This window comes from Arachis ipaensis, chromosome B3, assembly GCF_059453495.1.
Source record: "Arachis ipaensis isolate K30076 ecotype BB chromosome B3, ASM5945349v1, whole genome shotgun sequence".
In the NCBI taxonomy this organism is placed as follows: Eukaryota; Viridiplantae; Streptophyta; class Magnoliopsida; order Fabales; family Fabaceae; genus Arachis; species Arachis ipaensis.
Window position 1 is genome coordinate 91,729,477 of NC_142438.1, and position 12,282 is coordinate 91,741,758.

Here is a 12,282-nt window from a genome sequence, read left to right on the forward strand (position 1 = left end):
GCCTCTCAACACCAAACTTAGAGTTTGGTTGTGGCCTCGCAACACCAAACTTAGAGTTCAGCTGTGGCCTCCCAACACCAAACTTAGAGTTTGAATGTGGGGGTTTTGTTTGACTCTGGATTGAGAGAAGCTTTTCATGCTTCGTCTCCATGGTTATAGAAGGAGAACCTTGAGTCTTGAATACAAGGTAGTCCTCATTCAACTAAAGGACTAACTCTCCTCTGTCAACATCAATCACAGCTTCATGATTGCTCTAAGATACTTAGCAACTTGCTTTTCAGTGATGTCTTCATCCTCTTCAGAGGAAGAATATTCATCAGTGCTCATGAATGGAAGAAGGAAGTTCAATGGAATCTCTATGGTCTCTGTATGAGCCTTAGATTCCTTTGGTTCCTCAAAGGGAAACTCCTTTCTGTCCAAAGGACGTCCCATGAGGTCTTCCTCACTGGGATTCACGTCCTCCTCCTCCTCTGGGCATTCAGCCATACCAAGTAAGGTTATGGCCTTGCACTCTCTCTTGGGATTTTCTTCTGTATTGCTTGGGAGAGTACTGGGAGGAGTTTTAGTAATCTTCTTACTCAGCTGACCCACCTGTGCCTCCAAATTTCTAATGGAGGACCTTGTTTCATTCATGAAACTTAGTGTGGTCTTGGATAGATCAGTGACTATGGTTGCCAGGCCAGAATAGCTCTGTTCAGGATTCTCTGTCTGTTGCTGAGAAGATGATGGAAAAGACTTGTTATTGCTAAACCTATTTCTTCCACCATTATTATTGAAGCCTTGTTGAGGCTTTTGTTGGTCCTTCCATGAGAAATTTGGATAATTTCTCCATGATGGATCATGGGTGTTTCTATAGGGTTCTCAGGATCATAAGCTTCTTCTTCAGAAGATGCTTCTTTAGTACTGTAAGATGCAGCTTGCAATCCATTCAGACTCTGAGAAATCATATTGACTTGCTGAGTCAATATTTTGTTCTGAGCCAATATGGCATTCAGAGTATTAATTTTAAGAACTCCCTTCTTCTGAGGCGTCCCATTGTTCACAGGATTTCTTTCAGAAGTATACATGAACTGGTTATTTGCAACCATTTCAATGAGTTCCTGAGCTTCTGCAGGGGTTTTCAGATGAAGAGATCCTCCTGCAGAATAGTCCAATCACATTTTTGACAACTCAGACAGACCATCATAGAATATACTTATGATGCTCCATTCTGGAAGCATGTCAGTAGGACACCTTTTGATCAATTGCTTATATCTTTCCCAAGCTTCATAGAAGGACTCACCTTCCTTCTGTCTGAAGATTTGGATTTCCACTCTAAGCTTGCTCATCTTTTGAGGTGGAAAGAATTTGGCCAGGAAAGCACTGACCAGTTTTTTCCAAGAGTTCAGGCTTTCCTTAGGTTGTGAATCCAACCATGTTCTAGCTCTGTCTCTTACAGCAAAAGGGAAAAGCATAAGCCTGTAGACCTCGGGATCAACTCCATTGGTCTTGACAGTGTCACAGATTTGGAAGAACTTAGCTAAGAACTGATGAGGATCTTCTAATGGAAGTCCATAAAACTTGCAATTCTGTTGCATTAGAGAAACTAATTGAGGCTTAAACTCAAAGTTGTTTGCTCCAATGGCAGGAATTGAGATGCTTCTTCCATAGAAGTCAGAAGAGGGTGCAATAAAGTCACCAAGTAACTTCCTTGCATCTCCACCATTGTTATTGGGTTCGGCCATGTCTCCTTGTTTTTTGAAAATTTCTGTCAGGTCCTCTCCAGAGGGTTGTGCCTTAACTTCTCTTAGTTTCCTCTTTAGAGTCCTTTCAGGTTCAGGATCAACTTCAATAAGAGTGTCTTTATCCCTGTTCCTACTCATATGAAAAAGAAGAGAATAAAAAGAAGAGGAATCCTCTATGTCACAATATAGAGATTCCTTTATGTGAGTAGAAGAGGAGAATAATAGGAGAGTAGAATGGAGAAGAGAGAAGATGAAGAATTCGAATTTCAAATTAAAATAAAAGGAAAATATTTTTGTTTTTATTAAATTAATTAATTAGAATTCGAAAATATAAAAAGAAATAAAATAGAATTGAAATTTAAAACAATTAGTTAATTAAAAAGAATTTTGAAAAAAAAAGTTAGTGATATTCAAAAATTGGAGAGAGAAAAGTAGTGAGGAGTTTTGAAAAAGATATGATTGAACTAGAAAACTTTTAAAATCAAACAAAAAGTCAAGTAGTTAATTGAAAAAGATTTGAAAATCAATTTTTGAAAAGATAAGAAGTTAGAAAGGATTTTGAAATTGATTTTGAAAAAGATATGATTAAAAATTTAATTTGAAAAAAAATTTGAAAAGAAATTTAAAAAGATTTGATTTTTGAAATTAAAGTTGATTACTTGACTAATAAGAAATTAAAAGATATGATTCTAGAATTTAAAGATTGAACCTTTCTTAATAGGCAAGTAACAACCTGAAAAATTTTTGAATTAAAACATTAAATGTAAGTGAGATTTTCGAAAATATGAAATAAAGATAAGAAAAAGATTTTGAAAATCAAAATTTAAAATTTTCGAAAATATTGGAAAAAAATGAAAAAGATTTGATTTTTGAAAAAGATTTGAAAAAGATATAATTTTTAAATTGAAAATTGACTTGACTAATAAGAAACAATTGAATTTTAAAACTTTATGACTAACTCAATTCAAATTTTCGAAAATTATGAGAAAAATAAGGAAAAGATATTTTTTGATTTTTGAATTTAAATGAGGGAAGAGAAAAACATAAAAATGATGCAAAATAAAAAAATTCAAGATCAAAACACATGATGCATGCAAGAACACTTTGAATGTCAAGATGAACACCAAGAACACTTTGAGGATCAAGATGAACCTCAAGACTTATTTTTTGAAAATTTTTAAGAAAAGAAAAGCATGCAAGACACCAAACTTAAAAATTTTTAAACTTTAGACACTAGTAATTCAAAAATGCATATGAAAAACAAGAAAAGACACAAAACATAAAAATGCAAAGATCAAACAAAGAAGATCATCAAGAACAACTTGAAGATCATGAAGAACAATGCATGAGTTTTCGAAAATTTAAAGAAAATTAAAGGCATGCAATTGACACCAAACTAAAAATTTGACACAAGACTCAAACAAGAAATACAAAATTTTTGGTTTTTATGATTTTATTAATTTTTTTGGTTTTTTTCGAAAATTATTTTGGGAAAAACGAAAAAGAAGAAATTTTTTTGTATTATTTTCGAAAATAAGAAATAAAAAGGTTAAAAATAAAATAAAATTACCTAATCTGAGCAACAAGATGAGCCGTCAGTTGTCCAAACTCGAATAATCCCCGGCAACGGCGCCAAAAACTTGGTGCACGAAATTGTGATCTCAATGGCGCTAACAACTTGGTATGCATAATTGTAATCTCACTTCTTTTTCACAACTTCGCACAACTAACCAGCAAGTGCACTGGGTCGTCCAAGTAATAAACCTTACGTGAGTAAGGGTCGATCCCACGGAGATTGTCGGCTTGAAGCAAGCTATGGTCATCTTGCAAATCTCAGTCAGGCAGATTCAAATGGTTATGGGATTTAAGATAATTAAAATATAAATAAAATATAAAATAAGATAGAAATACTTATGTAATTCATTGGTGAGAATTTCAGATAAGCGTATGGGGATGCTTTGCTCCCTCTGGATCTCTACTTTCCTACTGCCTTCATTCAATCATTCTTACTCCTTTCCATGGCAAGCTGTATGTTTGGCATCACCGTTGTCAATGGCTACTTCCCGTCCTCTTAGTGAAAATGGTCCAAATGCGCTGTCACCGCACGGCTAATCATCTGTCGGTTCTCGATCATGTTGGAATAGGATCCATTGATCCTTTTGCGTTTGTCACTGTGCCCAACACTCGCGAGTTTGAAGCTCGTCACAGTCATCCCTTCCTAGATCCTACTCAGAATACCAAAGACAAGGTTTAGACTTTCCGAATCTCAGAAATGGCCGCCAATAATTCTAGCTTATACCACGAAGACTCCGATCTTTCGGAATGGAGGCTAAGAGATACGCATTCAAGCTTGTTTTCATGTAGAATGGAAATGGTTGTCAGACACGCGTTCATAGGTGAGAATGGTGATGAGTGTCACATAATCATCACATTCATCATGTTCTTAGGTGCGAATGAATATCTTAGAATAAGAATAAGCTAGAATTGAATAGAAAAACAATAGTACTTTGCATTAATTTATAAGGAATAGCAGAGCTCTACACCTTAATCTATGGGGTGTAGAAACTCTAACGTTGAAAATACATAAGTGATGAAGGTCCAGGCATGGCTGAATGGCCAGCCCCAAAGGTTTAGGGACTAAACATCCAAAGATGAAAATACAATAGTAAAAGGTCCTATTTATAATACACTAGTTACTAGCGTTTACAGAGATAAGTAAATGATGCAGAAATCCACTTTCGGGGCCCACTTGGTGTGTGCTTGGGCTGAGCATTGAGCTATACACTTGTAGAGACTTCTCTTGGAGTTAAACACCAGGTTGCAGCCTGTTTCTGGCGTTTAACTCTGGTTTGTAACCTGTTTCTGGCATTTAACTTCAGAATAGGGAAGGAAGTTGGCGTTTGAATGCCATTTTGCATCATCAAAACTCGGACAAAGTATGGACTATTATATATTTCTGGAAATCCCTGGATGTCTACTTTCCAACGCAATTGAGAGAGCGCCATTTGGGTTTCTGTAGCTCCAGAAAATCCATTTCGAGTGCAGGAAGGTCAGAATCCAACAGCATCTGCAGTCTCTTGTTCAGCCTCTGAATCAGATTTTTGCTTAGGTCCCTCAATTTCAGCCAGAAAATATCTGAAATCACAGAAAAACACACAAACTCATAGTAAAGTCTAGAAATGTGAATTTTGAACAAAAACTAATAAAAACATAGTAAAAACTAATTAAATTATACTAAAAACTATCTAAAAACAATGCCAAAAAGCGTATAAATTATCCGCTCATCAATTCCTCAAGTCCTAGTCAACTCCTATGGAAAGACTAGCTTTAGAGGGATCCAAATCAATCAGCAATTCCCAATTTTCAATCAACAGCTGAGTTTGACAACTCAAGTGTCACCAATTACTCAACTAAAGCCAAAAGGGAAAAAATCTAAATTATTTATATCATAAATGGAAGAAAGCAATTATAAATCTGAAATACCTCAATTTATATTAAATAGGAAATCAAATTAAACATAGGAATCCATGAACCAATTTGGCAAAATAAACAAACTAATGTAATAGAATAATTAAAAGTAGAAGAGAAACTAAAGTAAAGAAACATTGAACCTGGAATTAAGAAGGAATGAACCATAAACTAAGAGAAATCCTAATCCTAAAATCTAAGAGAGAGGAGAGGGCCTCTCTCTCTAGAAAACTACATCTAAAACCTAAAATTGTGAATATGAAAGTTGTCTTAATGAATGGATTGATTCCCCTACTTTATAGCCTCTAATCTGTGTTTTCTAGGCCGAAAACTAGGTCAAAAATAGCCCAGAAATCGCGATATGTCCAGCACACTGCAAAGTCACGCGTACGCGTCGTCCACGCGTATGCGTGGATTGAATTTTTGGCAGGTCACGTGTGCGCGTTGCCTATCTTCAAGGCAGCTATGGCAAATTATATATTGTTGCGAAGCCTCGGATGTTAGCTTTCCAACGCAACTAGAACTGCATCATTTGGATATCTGTAGCTCAAGTTATGGTCAGTTAAGTGCGAAGAGGTCAAGCTGGACAACTTTAGCAGTTCCTTCAGTTTCTTGTATTCCTTCCACTTTTGCATGCTTCCTTTCCATCCTTGATAAACCCCTATTTTATGATTCATCTTGTGCTTAAAATTGAGTATTTTTATCAATTCTTCACCCGCTTATTTATATGAATTGCATGGTTTTACTTTCCCTTCCTAATTTTATAATATATGTGAAAACATGTTTCCATGCTTTAAAAATACTAATTTTAATAGTCCTTTATTACCATTCGATGCCATGATCTGTGTGTTGAGTATTTTCAGGCTTCATACGGCAGGAATGGCTTAGAGGACAGAAAAGAAACATACAAAAATGGAAGGAAAGCACAAAAATGGAATTTTGAAGAAAGGGCAGCGACGCGTACGCGTGGATGACGCAAACGCGTGCCTTGAGAAAAATGTAAATGACGCGTATGCGTGACTGATGCGTACGCGTGACAAGGAAAACTCCAGACCACGCGAACGCGTGATCCACGCGCACGCGTGACGGATGCCACGTGCAGGAATCTGTAGAAAACGCCCTCAGCAATTTCTGGACCCTTTTTCATCCCAAATCCATGCCAGAAACACAGAATATAAGCCAGAAAATGGGGGAATCAAAGAGAATGATTAGAACAATTAGAACGATTAGAACAATTGATACAACAATCATAATTCATAATTTTAGGTTTTAGATGTAGTTTTTAGAGAGAGAGAGGCTCTCTCCTCTCTCTTAAGTTTTAGGATTAGGATTTAAACTTCTTCTAAGGTTCAATGTTCCTTTAAATTAGGATTCTTATATTTTCACTTATTCCATAATATTTTTCCATTTATATTTTATTGTTTATTTACTCGCTTCCAATTTTATTTCAATTATCATCTTTACTCTTTTATATCTTTAATCCTTATTCAGAGTTACAATTGGAAAGCTTTTATGACATTATTGATGCAAAGAATATTTTTTTATTTATCTCATTATTTGTTTGATTATCTTCAAGTATTTATTTAGTCATTTATTATGTGAAATTGGCATTGATGAGCAGATAATTTATACGCTTTTTAGCATTGTTTTTAGTATATTTTTAGTATATTTTAGTTAGTTTTTATTATGTTTTTATTAATTTTTAAATAAAAATAACTCTTCTGGACTTTACTATGAGTTTGTGTATTTTTCTATGATTTCAGGTATTTTCTGGCTGAAATTGAGGGACCTGAGCAAAAATCTGATTCAGAGGCTGAAAAAGGACTGCAGATGCTGTTGGATTCTGACCTCTCTGCACTCGAAGTGGATTTTATGGAGCTACAGAAACCCAATTGGCACGCTCTCAATTGCGTTGAAAAGTAGATATCCTGGGCTTTCTAGCAATATATAATAGTCTATACTTTGCCCGAGATTGGATGGCCCAAACAGATGTTCCAAGTCAGCTCAAGAATTCTGGCGTTTAACGCCAGAACTGGCACAAAAGCTGGAGTTAAACGCCCAAACTGGCCCAAAAGCTGGCGTTTAACTCCAAGAAAAGTCTCTACACATGGAAGCTTCAATGCTCAGTCCAAGCACATACCAAGTGGGCCCGGAAGAAGATTTCTGCATTAATTACCTATTTCTGTAACCCTAGGCTACTAGTTTTCTATAAATAGGACCTTTTGCTATTGTATTTTTGTCTTGGTCATTCTGGTTCCCCCTATGGGGCCGAAGCCAATGAACCTTCATTACTTTTATATTTTCAACGGTGGAGTTTCTACACACCATAGATTAAGGTGTGGAGCTCTGCTGTTCTTAAGCAATTAATACAAGTAGTATTATTTTTCTATTCAACTCAAGTCTATTTCTTCTCCAAGATATTCATTCGCACCCAAGAACATGATGAATGTGACACTCATCACCATTCTCACCTATGAACGCGTGCCTGACAACCACTTCCGTTCTACATGCAAACAAGCTTGAATGCGTATCTCTTGGATTTCTAATATGAGATTGGAACCTTCGTGGTATAGGCTAGAATTATTGGCGGCCATTCCTGAGATCCGGAACGTCTAAATATTGTCTGTGGTATTCTGAGTAGGATCTGGGAAGGGATGACTGTGATGAGCTTCAAACTCACGAGTGTTGGGCGTGTGACAGACGCAAAAGGATCAATGGATCCTATTCCAACATGATCGAGAACCGACAGATGATTAGCCGTGCGGTGACTGCTTGCGTAGAACATTTTCACTGAGAGGACGGGAAGTAGCCATTGACAATGGTGATGCCTAACATAAAGCTTGCCATGGAAAGGAGTATGAATGATTGGAAGAAGGCAATAGGAAAGCAGAGGTTCAAGAAGAGCAAAGCATCTTCATATGCTTATTTGAAATTCCTAACAATGAATTACATAAGTATCTCTATCTCTATCTTTATTATATATTTTATTTATATTTTAATTATCCATTCTCCATAACCATTTGAATTCGCCTGACTGAGATTTACAAGATGACCATAGCTTGCTTCAAGCCGACAATCTCTGTGGGATCGACCCTTACTCACGTAAGGTATTACTTGGACGACCCAGTGCACTTGCTGGTTAGTTGTGCGGAATTGTGACAAAGTGTGATTCACGTTTGAGAGCACCAAGTCTTTGGTGCCATTGTTGATGATCACAATTTCGTGCACCAAGTTTTTGGCGCCGTTGCCGGGGATTGTTCGAGTTTAGACAACTGACGGCTCATCTTGTTGCTTAGATTAGGTAATTTTATTTTATGTTTAAGCTTTTTTTTTTACCTTTTATTTTCGAAAAAAAATTTTCAAAAATACAAAAAATTTTTCTATTTGTTCTTCAGAGTTTTTAAGAATGAATTCTAGAGTTTCATGATAATTTGTTGAAGTCTGGCTGGCTGTGAAGCCATGTCTAATCTTTTGGACCGAGGTTTCAACTTATCATCACAAGAGCTTTTTGATTTCTATCAATTTTGCTGTTGTGAGCAATGATCTGCTAAAGCTTGGCTGGCCATTGGCCATGTCTAGTGTTTTGGACCGGAGCTTTCTTTGAAAGCTTGGCTGGCTAGTAAGCCATGTCTAATTCATGGACCGGAGTCTTAGACTAGCATTGCAATGATTCCTGTAATTCTTATTAAAAATTTTGAATCCCTTTATTTTCTTTTCCACTCAATTTTCGAAAAATCACAAAAAAATTTTATAAAACCATAAAATTCAAAAATATTCTATGTTTCTAGTTTGAGTCTAGTGTCTAATTTTAAGTTTGGTGTCAATTGCATATCTTTATTCTTCTAATTTTCGAAAATTACATGCATTATGTTCGTCATTGATCTTCAAGATGTTCTTGATGATTTCCTTGCTCTGATCTTTAAATTCTCTTGTTTTGTGTGTTTAGTTGTTTCTCACATGCATTTTTCAAATTGTTATAGTCCTTAGTATACAAACTTTTAAGTTTGGTGCCTTGCATGCATTATGTATTTTATCTTAGTTTTTCATGTTTAATTGCATTTTGATTGTTCCTCATCATTAAAAATCCAAAAATTTGTCAAAATTATGTCTTTTCAAGTCAATAATACAGAGAATTGAAGATTCAGAACATGCAGCAGAGGAATTACACAGAAAAAGATGGGCGTTCAAAACGCCCAGTGAAGAAGGAAAACTGGCATTTAAACGCCAGCCAGGGTACCTGGCTGGGCATTAAACGCCCAAAAGGGTAGCATTTTGGGCGTTAAACGCCAGAATGGATACCATTCTGGGCGTTTAACGCCAGGATGACATAAGAGGGAAGATTTTGTTTTTAATTCAAATTTTTTTCAAGTTTTCATAAGTTTTCAAAATCAAATCTTTTTCAAATCATATCTTTTCAATCATATCTTTTCAAAATAAATTTCTTTCCATTTTTTTACTATTTTCGAAAATACTTGCTAACAATTAATGATTTGATTCAAAAATTTCAAGTATGTTGCTTTCTTGTTAAGAAAGGTTTAATATCTGAATCATATCTTTTAAATTTCTTGTTAAGCCAAGTCATTAATTTTAAAATCAAATATTTTTAAATTGTTTTTCAATTATATCCTTTCAATCATATCTTTTTAAAACCATATCTTTTCAATCATATCTTCTTAATCACATCTTTTTCAAAATAATTTTCAATCATATCTTTTTGATTTCTAATTTCAAAAATCTTTTTCAAAAATCACTTAATTTCTTTCTCAACTTTAATTCTCGAAAATCATCAATCAAATTTTCAAAATTTCTTTTAATTATTTCAAAATCTTTTACTTTAATTTCGAAAATTCTTCTCCTCTTCTCACATCCTTCTATTTAAAGGACTAACACTCCTCCACTATCAACAATTCGAACTCTATCCCTCTTGATAAGTTCGAATTCTTCTCTTTCTACCTTCTCCTTCTATTCTTCTTTTCCTCTGACACTTCAAAGAATCTCTATACTGTGACATAGAGGATTCCATACTTTCTTGTTCTCTTCTCTTTCATATGAGCAGAAGCAAGGACAAAGGCATTCTTGTTGAAGCTGATCCTGAACCTGAAAGGACCTTGAAGAGAAAGCTAAGAGAAGCTAAAGTACAACTCTCTATAGAGGACCTAACAGAACTTTTCAAACAAGAAAAAGACATGGCAGCCGAAAACAACAATAATGGCAAAAATGCAAGGAAGGTGCTTGGTGACTTTACTGCAGCTACTCCTGACTTCTATGGGAGAAGTATCTCAATCCCTACCATTGGAGCAAATAACTTTGAGCTTAAGCCTCAATTAGTTTCTCTAATGCAACAGAATTGCAAGTTTCATGGACTTCCATTGGAAGATCCTCATCAGTTCTTAGCAGAATTTTTACAAATCTGTGACACTGTCAAGACCAATGGGGTTGATCCCGAGGTCTATAGACTTATGCTTTTTCCCTTTGCTGTAAGAGACAGAGCTAGAATATGGTTGGACTAACAACCTAAAGAAAGCCTGAACTCTTGGGAAAAGCTAGTCAATGCCTTCTTGGCAAAGTTCTTTCCACCTCAAAAATTGAGTAAGCTTAGAGTGGAAGTCCAAACCTTCAGACAGAAGGAAGGTGAATCCCTCTATGAAGCTTGGGAAAGATACAAGCAATTGATCAGAAGGTGTCCTTCTGACATGCTTTCAGAATGGAGCATCATAGGTATCTTCTATGATGGTCTATCTGAACTGTCCAAGATGTCATTGGACTGCTCTGCTGGAGGATCTCTTCATCTGAAGAAGACGCATGCAGAAGCTCAGGAACTCATTGAAATGGTTGCAAATAACCAATTCATGTACACTTCTGAAAGGAATCCTGTGAATAATGGGACAAATCAGAAGAAATGAGTTCTTGAGATTGATACTCTGAATGCCATATTGGCTCAGAACAAGATATTAACTCAACAAGTTAATATGATCTCTCAGAGTCTGTCTAGAATACAAGTAGCAACAGGCAGTACTAAAGAAGCTTCCTCTGAAGAAGAAGCTTATGACCCTGAGAACCCTACAATGGAAGAGGTGAATTACATCGGAGAATCCTATGGAAACACCTATAATCTTTCATGGAGAAATCATCCAAATCTCTCATGGAAGGATCAACAAAGACCTCAACAAGGTTTCAACAACAATGATGGTGGAAGAAATAGGTTTAGCAATAGCAAGCCTTTTCCATCATCTTCTCAGCAACAGACAGAGAATTCTAAGCAGAGACACTCTGACTTAGCAACCATTGTCTCTGATCTAATTAAAACCACTCAAAGTTTCATGACTGAAATAAGGTCCTCCATTAGAAATTTGGAGGCACAAGTGGGTCAGCTGAGTAAGAAAATTACTGAACTCCCTCCTAGTACTCTCCCAAGCAATACAGAAGAGAATCCAAAGAGAGAGTGCAAGGCCATAAACACGTCTCACATGGCCGAACCTGGAGAGGAGGAAGAGGCAGTGATCTCCACTGAGGAAGACCTCAATGGACGTCCACTGGCCTCCATGGAGTTCCCTGATGAGGAACCATGGGATTCTGAGGCTCACACAGAGACCATAGAGATTTCATTGAATTTTCTCCTACCATTCATGAGCTCTGATGAGTATTCTTCCTCTGAAGAGGATGAAGATGTTACTGAAGAGCAAGTTACTAAGTATCTTGGAGCAATCATGAGGCTAAATACCAAGTTATTTGGTAATGAGACTTGGGAGGATGAACCCCCATTGCTCATCAAAGAACTGGATGACTTGACTAGGCAGAGATTACCTCAAAAGAGACAAGATCCTGGAAAATTCTCAATACCTTGTACCATAGGCACCATGACCTTTGAAAAGGCTCTGTGTGACCTACGATCAAGCATAAACCTCATGCCTCTCTTTGTAATGGAGAAGCTGGGGATCATTGAGGTACAAGCTGCTAGAATCTCACTAGAGATGGCAGACAATTCAAAGAAACAGGCTTATGGACTTGTAGAGGATGTCTTGGTAAAGGTTGAAGGCCACTACATTCCTGCGAATTTCATAATCCTAGAGACTGGGAAGTGTATGGATGA

General features: G+C 36.2%; 2 non-coding genes across 2 annotated transcripts; one reads left to right on the plus strand and one right to left on the minus strand.

Moving 5' to 3' along the window:
• The first annotated feature begins 1,214 nt into the window (after window positions 1-1,214).
• On the plus strand, window positions 1,215-1,322 carry LOC148571568 (small nucleolar RNA R71). The gene has a single exon (XR_015880508.1). It is a non-coding gene; the product is annotated as a small nucleolar RNA R71 (small nucleolar RNA).
• Window positions 1,323-10,783: 9,461 nt separating this feature from the next.
• Window positions 10,784-10,891, minus strand: LOC148571569 (small nucleolar RNA R71). Its single transcript, XR_015908493.1, has one exon. It is a non-coding gene; the product is annotated as a small nucleolar RNA R71 (small nucleolar RNA).
• Between the last annotated feature and the right edge of the window lie 1,391 nt (window positions 10,892-12,282).